The sequence below is a fragment of the Leopardus geoffroyi genome, chromosome B1, assembly GCF_018350155.1.
Source record: "Leopardus geoffroyi isolate Oge1 chromosome B1, O.geoffroyi_Oge1_pat1.0, whole genome shotgun sequence".
NCBI classification, from domain to species: domain Eukaryota; kingdom Metazoa; phylum Chordata; class Mammalia; order Carnivora; family Felidae; genus Leopardus; species Leopardus geoffroyi.
In genome coordinates this window covers 62,451,027-62,463,534 of record NC_059327.1, presented here as the reverse complement: position 1 = coordinate 62,463,534, position 12,508 = coordinate 62,451,027, and the positions used below count along the sequence as shown (strand labels likewise).

The 12,508-nt window shown below is 38.8% G+C and overlaps 1 pseudogene; it reads right to left on the bottom strand.

Moving 5' to 3' along the window:
- Nucleotides 1–5,479: 5,479 nt before the first annotated feature.
- LOC123596369 lies at nucleotides 5,480–5,719 on the bottom strand (annotated as a pseudogene).
- Between the last annotated feature and the right edge of the window lie 6,789 nt (nucleotides 5,720–12,508).

Here is a 12,508-nt window from a genome sequence, read left to right as displayed (position 1 = left end):
TTGTGGCTTAGTAAATTGTTATATCATAAATATTGATGTACACTTGAAAATAAGATGTATATTGTATATATATTATAATGTAAACAAATTGATGAAGTATTCTTTTATAAGTATATAGAGTATATATATTTAATATAAGTATAAAATAAAGTGGTATTCATCAAAACACCACACGTTTTCATTTTCTTTGATGCGAATTGTTTAAAAATTGTGTTAAATAGGGGCGCCTGGGTGGCGCAGTCGGTTAAGCAACCGACTTCAGCCAGGTCACGATCTCGCGGTCCGTGAGTTTGAGCCCCGCGTCGGGCTCTGGGCTGATGGCTCAGAGCCTGGAGCCTGTTTCCGATTCTGTGTCTCCCTCTCTCTCTGCCCCTCCCCCGTTCATGCTCTGTCTCTCTCTGTCCCAAAAATAAATAAACGTTGAAAAAAAAAAATTAAAAAAAAAATTGTGTTAAATATATCAGACTTCCTGTGTTGTGGGGCAAAAACCTATAGCTCTACTACAAATAGTGACTATGTCAATGTGTGAAGGCTTGTGTTTTCTGTATTCTATCACTAATAAAATAACTAATATCCACTGACCACACTGAAAGAAAGACTGAAATATCTTTCTCTTCTATAATAATAATAATAATAATAATAATAATAACAATAATAATAAAAAAACATTGCTATACCAGAAGAGTTCTTCTATATTTATCAAAGAAGTTGAATTCATAAACACCTCCAGCAAAGAAAGCTTCGGGCTTAGATGGCTTCAATGGCAAATTTTACCAAACACTTGAAGAAGAAATAATATCATTCATATACAATCCCTTCTAGAAAATACAAGAGAATCAACTGGTTTTATGTACTCAGCCTAACCCTGATTCTAAAACCAAAGACATTTCAGGAAAAACAACAGCAACAACAACTAAAGACCATTGTCTATTGTGATCATAGATGCAAACATCTTTAGCAAAATACTAGCAAATCAAATTCAATAGTATAAAATATGATAATGCAGCATGAGAATCTTGAGAATGCAGGACCACTGAAACATAAAAGAAATCAATCAATACAATTTATATCAACAAACTAAAGAAGAGAAACCATAAATCATTTAAAAATGCAAAAGAGCACTTGGCAAAATTTGACATCCATTCATGAAAAAACTCTCAGCAAACTAGGAATAGCAAGGAACTTCCTTAATCTGATGAGGGACCTTGTTATAGGAAGAGGAAATTTGGACAGACAGAGAAAAAGTTGTGAGAGGACCCAGTGACAAGGCAGCTATGAGCAAGCCAAGGAAAGAGGGCTCAGATGAAATCAAACGTTCCAACACCCTGACCTTGGACTTCAACCCTTCAAAGCTCTGAGAAATATATTTTTGTGGCTTCTGTATCTAGTCCGTGGTACTTTGTTATGGCAGCCTTAGCAAACGAACACAGGTATCCACAAAGAAACAACAGCTAACATCATACTTAATGGTGAAACATTGAGTTCTTTCCTACTAAGACTGGGAACAAAGCAATGATGCCCCCTTTTAACATTACTATGCAAAATCATAGTGAAAGCCCTAGGTAGTGCATTAATATAAGAAAAATAAATAAGTAGTATACAGATTAGAAAGGGAGAAATGATACTATCCCTTTTAATGCACTACAGAATTATGTACATAATCCTTAGGGATCTATAAAAAGGCTCTTATAACTAACAAGTGAGTTTACGAAGGTCACAGGATACCTGGTCAATATACAAAAATAAATTTCTTTTTATCATTATTATTTTTTATTAAAAATTTTTTAATGTGTATTTATTTTTGAGAGAGAGAGAGAGAGAAAGAGAGAGACAGAGAACGAGTGGGTGAGGGGCAGAGAGAGAGGGAGACATAGAATCTGAAGCAGGCTCCAGGCTCTGAGCTGTCAGCACAGAGCCCAACGCGGAGCTCGAACTCACAAACCATGAGATCATGACCTGAGCCGAAGTCAGATGCTTAACTGACTGAGCCACCCAGGCACCACTAAAAATAAATTATCTTTCTATACATTAACAATAACAATTGAAAATTGAATAAAAATGGTACCAAAAAATCTCCAAAAATACAATACAAAAAAAAAAAAAATAAAATAGGAAGGATCTATCAAAATATATACAGAACCTGTATATATATATATATATATATACACATATATATATACACACACATATATATATATACACATATATATATATACATATATATATACATATATATATGTGTGTATATATACATATATATATATACATATATATATGTGTGTGTATATATATATATATACACACATACATATATATATATATACACACATATATATATATATATATATACACATCTATCTATCTATATATACACAAAATCTATACAGAACCTGGATTGAAGATTCAATATTGTTAGCATGTCAAAATACTCAAGTGATCTATAGACTTAATGCACTCCTGATCAAAATCTGAATGTTTTTTTGCAGATAGTAACAAAGCACAAAATTTATATGGAAAGGAAAAAGAACTAGGAAATCCAAAACAGCTTTGAATGTGAACAAAAATGCTAGGAGAACTCAGCCAATTTTAAGACTTACTATAAAGCTATAGAAATCGAGAAGACTGTGTGGTACTAGGGTAGACACACAGACACATAGATCAACAGATCAGAATAGAGAGACCAAAAATAGACCGACACAGATAATGGTCAAATGGCTTTTAACAAAAGTGCAAAAGCAATTCAATGGAGAGGAGAGTCTTTTCAACAAATGGTGATAAAATAATTAAACATCCATGGCCAAAACAAACAAACACACATTCCCTCCCCCCACAAAAAAACCCTCCGATAGACCCTAGCCTTGCACTCAAAAATTAACCCCAAGTCATAGATCATAGATCATAGACTTGAATGTGAAAAATAATACTGCTAAATTTCTAGGAGAAAGTCTTTGTGATCTTGGATTATGCAAAGAGTTCTTAGAATTGATTATTTGGTATCTGTGTGATGACAAAAGCACAATTAAAAAAATGGATAGGTTAAACTTCATCAAAATTAAAAATTTCTTTACCAAAGTCACTTTCACTTTTCGTGAAAAGACAAACCAAAAACAGGCTGAAAATATTTTAAATCACACATCTGATAAAGACGTACTAAATATATATGAAACTCTCAAAAGTAACATTAAGAAAGCAAACACTCAGTTAAAAATGGGCAAAAGATCAGATTAGACACTTCACCGAAGAACACACATAGCAGGCAACAAATGCATAAAAAGGTTATTAGAAAGAAGCAGATTAAAATGACAAGGTATCACTATATACATATTAGGATGGGAAAAACAAACAGATGAACAACAACAAAAAACTCAGACAAGTGCTGGTGAAAATATACAAGTGGAGCTCCCATATATTGCTAGTGGGAATGCAAAATTAGAGACAGACACTTCAGAAGATAGTCTAGAAGTTCTTCATAAAGGTCAGTATACACCTATACTACCTAGATATGATTCCGTAGTGACACTCAAAAGAAATAACTTCTGTTCCCACAAAAAACTTTGCAAGTATTTTATTCATAATTTTCCCAACCGGAAATAACCCAAATGTTTTTCAATGGGAGAATTCATAAACATTTATGGAACTTCCATGCACTGGAACGCTATTGAGCAAGACAAAGGAAAAAATTACTGCCGAATGTAACAACATAGGTGAACTTCAAATGCATTAGGCTGAATGACAGCAGCAAGACGAAGAAGACAACATACTCTGTGATTCTGATTTCTGGACAAGGTAAAACTAATGGGAAGACAAAAATGGGACAGTGGTTTTGAGGAGCTGGTCACAGAGGACCTTATTGGGGGTAATGGAACTCCTCTGTACCTTGCTTATAGTAGTGTCAAAATTGTAGAACTGTACATCAAAAAGAGTGCATTTTACTGTACGTAAATTAAAAAGTGAATAAAGCAAAACAAAAAAATCATGAAGACATAATCAGGAATATCAGACATAGGGTCACCTGAGTGGCTCAGTCAATTGAGCATCTGACTTTGGCTCTGGTCATGATGTCATAATTCGTGGGTTCCAGCCCCACAGGGGGCTCTGTGATGACAGCTCAGAGCCTGGAGCTTGCTTCGGATTTTCTGTCTCTCTCTCTGCCCTTCCCCTGCTTATGCTCGCTTTCTCCCTAAAATAAGTAAATAAATATTAAAAAAAAAAAAGAATATCAGATATAAAGTAGGAGAAAGTATTGTAGAGGTGTATTAAGTAATTAATAGAATTTTATTTTTTATGTTTTTTTGGTATTTTTAAAATGTTTTTAGTGTTAATTTTTAAAATTTGTTATGTTACGGTTTCCTTTCTTCCACAAAAGAAAACTTGGATCAGCCTGTTGGCATTCAATATATTTTTGTCTAAGAAAAAATTAAGGTAGGGGCACTTGGGTGGCTCAGTTGGTTAATCATCCCACTCGGTTTTGATTCAGGTCATGATCTCAGTTGTTGGTTTCAAGCCCCAAGTCAGACTCTGTGCTGACAGCACTAAGCTTGCTTGGGAGTCTCCCTCTCTCTTTCTCTCTCTGCCTCTCCCCCACTTGTGCTTGTTCTAGCTCTCTCTCAAAATAAATAAACATTAAAGAATAAAGATAATGGGGGCGACTGGGTGGCTCAGTCGGTTAAGCGTCCGACTTCAGCTCAGATCATGATCTCACGGTCCGTGAGTTCGAGCCCCGCGTCAGGCTCTGGGCTGATGGCTCAGAGCCTGGAGCCTGCTTCCGATTCTGTGCCTCCCTCTCTCTCTGCCCCTCCCCCGTTCATGCTCTGTCTCTCTCTGTCTTAAAAATAAATAAACGTTAAAAAAAATTAAAAAAAAAAGATAATGATTTGTAATGTAATACTTAATATTAACTTGTGATACATTAAAAAAAATAATGTTTATTTTTGAGAGAGAGAGATAAGACTGAGTGTGAGAAGGGGAGGGGTAGAGAGAGAGGAAGACACAGAATCCAAAGCAGGCTCCAGGCTCTGAGCTGTTGGCACAGAGCCTGCCATGGGGCTCAAACCCACGAACTGCTAGATCATGACCTGAGCCAATCATGACCTGAGCGGAAGCCTGACGCTTGACTGACTGAGCCACCTAGGTGCCCCTAACTTGTGATACTTAAAAAAACAAAACAAAACAAAACAAAAAATATGTCAGGGCTCCTGGTGGATCAGTTGGTTGAGTGTCCGACTCTTGATTTCTGCTCAGGTTGTGATCTCATGGTGGTGGGATTGATCCCAGAGTTGGACTCTGTGCTTAGTATGGAGCCTGCTTGCCATCCTCTCTCTCTCCCTGTCCTTCCACTGCTCTCTTTCTCTCTCTCTCAAAAAAAAAGTCAAACATTTTGAATTCTCTGAATATCCCAGTTTAATTTTAATTTGTAACTTTATTTTTTTACACATTAAAACACTCATAATTGAAGTATACTTTTTTTATGTACAGTGAGTTAGCATGAAGGTATGTGTCTTGAATATCTGCAATTAAGGTAGGCCTCTTGGATGATCCACTCAAGGAGGTTCACTTCATCCAACTTAATAGAACCTCTATCTTTCTCGCACTGATGAAAACACTGGTGGCACATATCGAGGCCATATTTATGGATCAGAAGGCACCATTTTGAGCAGACGTCTCAAGAACCAGGGCCAGATTTCCTGGGATGGCTCCAGTAGAGCTGCTGGTGACCCATCTCACTCTCTCGGATGCAATGAGTCAAAGGCCCAATTTAATTTCTAAATTGAAGACAATTTGCCACTAACAGGGGTTCTGTAAATGGAAACAAGGAAAATAAGAAATCATGTACAAACTTAATTTTGCCTTTCCTTTTTATTTGTCTCTGACTCTCCTTCCCATTTGTGAATCTAACATTATGCAGCTATGTTCTTTTATGACTCCATTTTAGAACACAAAGTTTAATAATTATATTTGTTGACAATATTTCTCCTCTTATATCAATCTTCTCATCCTGTGGAGTTTCAAAATCAATTCGATAATCATTATACATCGGTAGGTCTTGGAAGATGGCGGCGTAGGAGGACGCTGGGCTCACCGCGCATCCTGCTGATCACTTAGATTCCACCTACACCTGCCTAAATAACCCAGAAAACCACCAGAGGATTAGCAGAATGGAGTTGCCGGAGCCAAGCGCAGACGAGAGGCCCACGGAAGAGGGGCCCCTCCTGAAGTGGATCACCTAAGGAGAAGCGAGCTAAGCCTGCCCCTCCTGCCCCTGTGCACCTTGCCTACCCACCCCAGCTAATACGCCAGATCCCCAGCATCACAAGCCTGGCAGTGTGCAAGTAGCCCAGACGGGCCACGCCACCCCACAGTGAATCCCGCCCCTAGGAGAGGGGAAGAAAAGGCACACACCAGTCTGACTGTGGCCCCAGCGGTGGGCCGGGGGCAGACATCAGGTCTGACTGCGACTCCGCCCACCAACTCCAGTTATACACCACAGCACAGGGGAAGTGCCCTGCAGGTCCTCACCACGCCAGGGACTATCCAAAATGACCAAGCGGAAGAATTCCCCTCAGAAGAATCTCCAGGAAATAACAACAGCTAATGAGCTGATCAAAAAGGATTTAAATAATATAACAGAAAGTGAATTTAGAATAATAGTCATAAAATTAATCGCTGGGCTTGAAAACAGTATAGAGGACAGCAGAGAATCTCTTGCTACAGAGATCAAGGGACTAAGGAACAGTCACGAGGAGCTGAAAAACGCTTTAAATGAAATGCAAAACAAAATGGAAACCACCACGGCTCGGATTGAAGAGGCAGAGGAGAGAATAGGTGAACTAGAAGATAAAGTTATGGAAAAAGAGGAAGCTGAGAAAAAGAGAGATAAAAAAATCCAGGAGTATGAGGGGAAAATTAGAGAACTAAGTGATACACTAAAAAGAAATAATATACGCATAATTGGTATCCCAGAGGAGGAAGAGAGAGGGAAAGGTGCTGAAGGGGTACTTGAAGAAATCATAGCTGAGAACTTCCCTGAACTGGGGAAGGAAAAAGGCACTGAAATCCAAGAGGCACAGAGAACTCCCTTCAGACGTAACTTGAATCGATCTTCTGCACGACATATCATAGTGAAACTGGCAAAATACAAGGATAAAGAGAAAATTCTGAAAGCAGGAAGGGGTAAACGTGCCCTCACATATAAAGGGAGACCTATAAGACTTGTGACTGATCTCTCTTTTGAAACTTGGCAAGCCAGAAAGAATTGGCACGAGATTTTCAGTGTGCTAGACAGAAAAAATATGCAGCCGAGAATCCTTTATCCAGCAAGTCTGTCATTTAGAATAGAAGGAGAGATAAAGGTCTTCCCAAACAAACAAAAACTGAAGGAATTTGTCACCACTAAACCAGCCCTACAAGAGATCCTAAGGGGGACCCTGTGAGACAAAGTACCAGAGACAACACTACAAGCATAAAACATACAGACATCACAATGACTCTAAACCCGTATCTTTCTATAATAACACTGAATGTAAATGGATTAAATGCGCCAACCAAAAGACATAGGGTATCAGAATGGATAAAAAAACAAGACCCATCTATTTGCTGTCTACAAGAGACTCATTTTAGACCTGAGGACACCTTTAGATTGAGAGTGAGGGGATGGAGAACTATTTATCATGCTACTGGAAGCCAAAAGAAAGCTGGAGTAGCCATACTTATATCAGACACACTAGACTTTAAATTAAAGGCTGTAACAAGAGATGAAGAAGGACATTATATAATAGTTACAGGGTCTATTCATCAGGAAGAGCTAACAATTATAAATGTCTATGCACCGAATACCAGAGCCCCCAAATATATAAAACAACTACTCATAAACATAAGCAACCTTATTGATAAGAATGTGGTAATTGCAGGGGACTTTAACACCCCACTTACAGAAATGGATAGATCATCTAGACACACGGTCAATAAAGAAACAAGGGCCCTGAATGAGACATTGGATCAGATGGACTTGACAGATATATTTAGAACTCTGCATCCCAAAGCAACAGAATATACTTTCTTCTCGAGTGCACATGGAACATTCTCCAAGATAGATCATATATGGGTCACAAAACAGCCCTTCATAAGTTTACAAGAATTGAAATTATACCATGCATACTTTCAGACCACAATGCTATGAAGCTTGAAATCAACCACAAAAAAAAGTCTGGAAAACCTCCAAAAGCATGGAGGTTAAAGAACACCCTACTAACGAATGAGTGGGTCAACCAGGCAATTAGAGAAGAAATAAAAAAATATATGGAAACAAACGAAAATGAAAATACAACAATCCAAACACTTTGGGACGCAGCGAAGGCAGTCCTGAGAGGAAAATACATTGCAATCCAGGCCTATCTCAAGAAACAAGAAACATCCCAAATACAAAATCTAACAGCACACCTAAAGGAAATAGAAGCAGAACAGCAAAGACACCCCAAACCCAGAAGAAGAGAAATAATAAAGATCAGAGCAGAAATAAACAATATAGAGTCTAAAAAAACTGTAGAGCAGATCAACGAAACCAAGAGTTGGTTTTTTGAAAAAATAAACAAAATTGACAAACCTCTAGCCAGGCTTCTCAAAAAGAAAAGGGAGATGACCCAAATAGATAAAATCATGAATGAAAATGGAATTATTACAACCAATCCCTCAGAGATACAAACAATTATCAGGGAATACTATGAAAAATTATATGCCAACAAATTGGACAACCTGGAAGAAATGGACAAATTCCTGAACACCCACACTCTTCCAAAACTCAATCAGGAGGAAATAGAAAGCTTGAACAGACCCATAACCAGCAAAGAAATTGAATCGGTTATCAAAAATCTCCCAACAAATAAGAGTCCAGGACCAGATGGCTTCCCAGGGGAGTTCTACCAGACGTTTAAAGCAGAGATAATACCTATCCTTCTCAAGCTATTCCAAGAAATAGAAAGGGAAGGAAAACTTCCAGACTCATTCTATGAAGCCAGTATTACTTTGATTCCTAAACCAGACAGAGACCCAGTAAAAAAAGAGAACTACCGGCCAATATCCCTGATGAATATGGATGCAAAAATTCTCAACAAGATACTAGCAAATCGAATCCAACGGCATATAAAAAGAATTATTCACCATGATCAAGTGGGATTCATTCCTGGGATGCAGGGCTGGTTCAACATTCGCAAATCAATCAACGTGGTACATCACATTAACAAAAAAAAAAGAGAAGAACCATATGATCCTGTCAATCGATGCAGAAAAGGCCTTTGACAAAATCCAGCACACTTTCTTAATAAAAACCCTTGAGAAAGTCGGGATAGAAGGAACATACTTAAAGATCATAAAAGCCATTTATGAAAAGCCCACAGCTAACATCATCCTCAATGGGGAAAAACTGAGAGCTTTTTCCCTGAGATCAGGAACACGACAGGGATGCCCACTCTCACCGCTGTTGTTTAACATAGTGCTGGAAGTTCTAGCATCAGCAATCAGACAACAAAAGGAAATCAAAGGCATCAAAATTGGCAAAGATGAAGTCAAGCTTTCGCTTTTTGCAGATGACATGATATTATACATGGAAAATCCGATAGACTCCACCAAAAGTCTGCTAGAATTGATATATGAATTCAGCAAAGTTGCAGGATACAAAATCAATGTACAGAAATCAGTTGCATTCTTATACACTAACAATGAAGCAACAGAAAGACAAAGAAACTGATCCCATTCACAATTGCACCTAGAAGCATAAAATACCTAGGAATAAATCTAACCAAAGATGTAAAGGATCTGTATGCTGAAAACTATAGAAAGCTTATGAAGGTAATTGAAGAAGATTTAAAGAAATGGAAAGACATTCCCTGCTCATGGATTGGAAAAATAAATATTGTCAAAATGTCAATACTACCCAAAGCTATCTACACATTCAATGCAATCCCAATCAAAATCGCACCAGCATTCTTCTCGAAACTAGAACAAGCCATCCTAAAATTCATATGGAACCACAAAAGGCCCCGAATAGCCAAAGGAATTTTGAAGAAGAAGACCAAAGCAGGAGGCATCACAATCCCAGACTTTAGCCTCTACTACAAAGCTGTCATCATCAAGACAGCATGGTATTGGCACAAAAACAGACACATAGACCCATGGAATAGAATAGAAACCCCAGAACTAGACCCACAAACGTATGGCCAACTCATCTTTGACAAAGCAGGAAAGAACATCCAATGGAAAAAAGACAGCCTCTTTAACAAATGGTGCTGGGAGAACTGGACAGCAACATGCAGAAGGTTGAAACTAGACCACTTTCTCACACCATTCACAAAAATAAACTCAAAATGGATTAAGGACCTGAATGTGAGACAGGAAACCATCAAAACCTTAGAGGAGAAAGCAGGAAAAGACCTCTCTGACCTCAGCCGTAGCAATCTCTTACTTGACACATCCCCAAAGGCAAGGGAATTAAAAGCAAAAGTGAATTACTGGGACCTTATGAAGATAAAAAGCTTCTGCACAGCAAAGGAAACAACCAACAAAACTAAAAGGCAACCAACGGAATGGGAAAAGATATTTGCAAATGACATATCGGACAAAGGGCTAGTATCCAAAATCTATAAAGAGCTCACCAAACTCCACACCCAAAAAACAAATAACCCAGTGAAGAAATGGGCAGAAAACATGAATAGACACTTCTCTAAAGAAGACATCCGGATGGCCAACAGGCACATGAAAAGATGTTCAGCGTCGCTCCTTATCAGGGAAATACAAATCAAAACCACACTCAGTATCACCTCACGCCAGTCAGAGTGGCCAAAATGAACAAATCAGGAGACTATAGATGCTGGCGAGGATGTGGAGAAACGGGAACCCTCTTGCACTGTTGGTGGGAATGCAAATTGGTGCAGCCGCTCTGGAAAGCAGTGTGGAGGTTCCTCAGAAAATTAAAAATAGACCTACCCTATGACCCAGCAATAGCACTGCTAGGAATTTATCCAAGGGATACAGGAGTACTGATGCATAGGGGCACTTGTACCCCAATGTTCATAGCAGCACTCTCAACAATAGCCAAATTATGGAAAGAGCCTAAATGTCCATCAACTGATGAATGGATAAAGAAATTGTGGTTTATATACACAATGGAGTACTATTTGGCAATGAGAAAAAATGAAATATGGCCTTTTGTAGCAATGTGGATGGAACTGGAGAGTGTGATGCTAAGTGAAATAAGCCATACAGAGAAAGACAGATACCATATGGTTTCACTCTTATGTGGATCCTGAGCAACTTAACAGGAACCCATGGGGGAGGGGGAGGAAAAAAAAAGAAAAAAAAAAAAAGAGGTTAGAGTGGGAGAGAGCCAAAGCATAAGAGACTGTTAAAAACTGAGAACAAACTGAGGGTTGATGGGGGGTGGGAGGGAGGAGAGGGTGGGTGATGGGTATTGAGGAGGGCACCTTTTGGGATGAGCACTGGGTGTTGTATGGAAACCAATTTGACAATAAATTTCATATAATAAAAAAATAAATAAATAAAAATTAAAAAAAAAACATTATACATCGGTACTATCATACTGTTTTCACACTTGTGTTCTTTCTTACGTTCAATCAGTGGTTCTCTTGAGTGCACATTCTTGATTTTTACAGAAAAATTAATTAACAAATTTCCCAAGGCTTTGTTAAACCTGAAAATATATTTCTTTTTTTTTTTTTTAATTTTTTTTAACGTTTATTTATTTTTGGGACAGAGACAGAGCATGAACCGGGGAGGGGCAGAGAGAGAGGGAGACACAGAATCGAAAGCAGGCTCCAGGCTCTGAGCCATCAGCCCAGAGCCCGATGCTGGGTTCGAACTCACGAACCGCGAGTTCGTGACCTGAGCCGAAGTCGGATGCTCAACCGACTGAGCCACCCAGGCGCCCCTGAAAATATCTTTCTGTTGTGCAAACAGATGAGTGACAATTTGTCTATATTCAGTCACCATGGGTGATATGTTATCCCCAGAGGTTTCTGAAACTGTGTCTCCCTGATCTTAATCAACAAATGTGATAAGGATTCGTGCTTGACATTTACCTAATATTGTTTTTTTGACTCTAATTCCATATCTCTTAGAACATGCTTCATTTCAGTGCTTTTACTACTCAGGGATCTTATGATTCCTCCTGGTGTTGGTTCTGTTCCACTTCATTTTGATTTATTTTATTATTTATTGGCAATGTGCATAGGCTGTAGTTGGTTCCAGGGGCTGCTGAGGTCCTCCCCTGTGCCTTAACATCCAGTGGCAGGGACTGGCCAGGCAGCAGTGGTGGCCAGAGCCAGCGGTTTGCACACCCTCTGCTGTGGGGGCCAGCTGCAGGTACCTGCGTAGTGGCAGGGGCTGGTTGCAGACACACATCTACTGCTGGGACTCAGGCCGGGAAGCAAGAGCTGGGGCCGGCCGTGGGTTACGCTGGCAGCTGCAGGAGCCCTGGGAGTCAGTGTACATTACTCTGTTC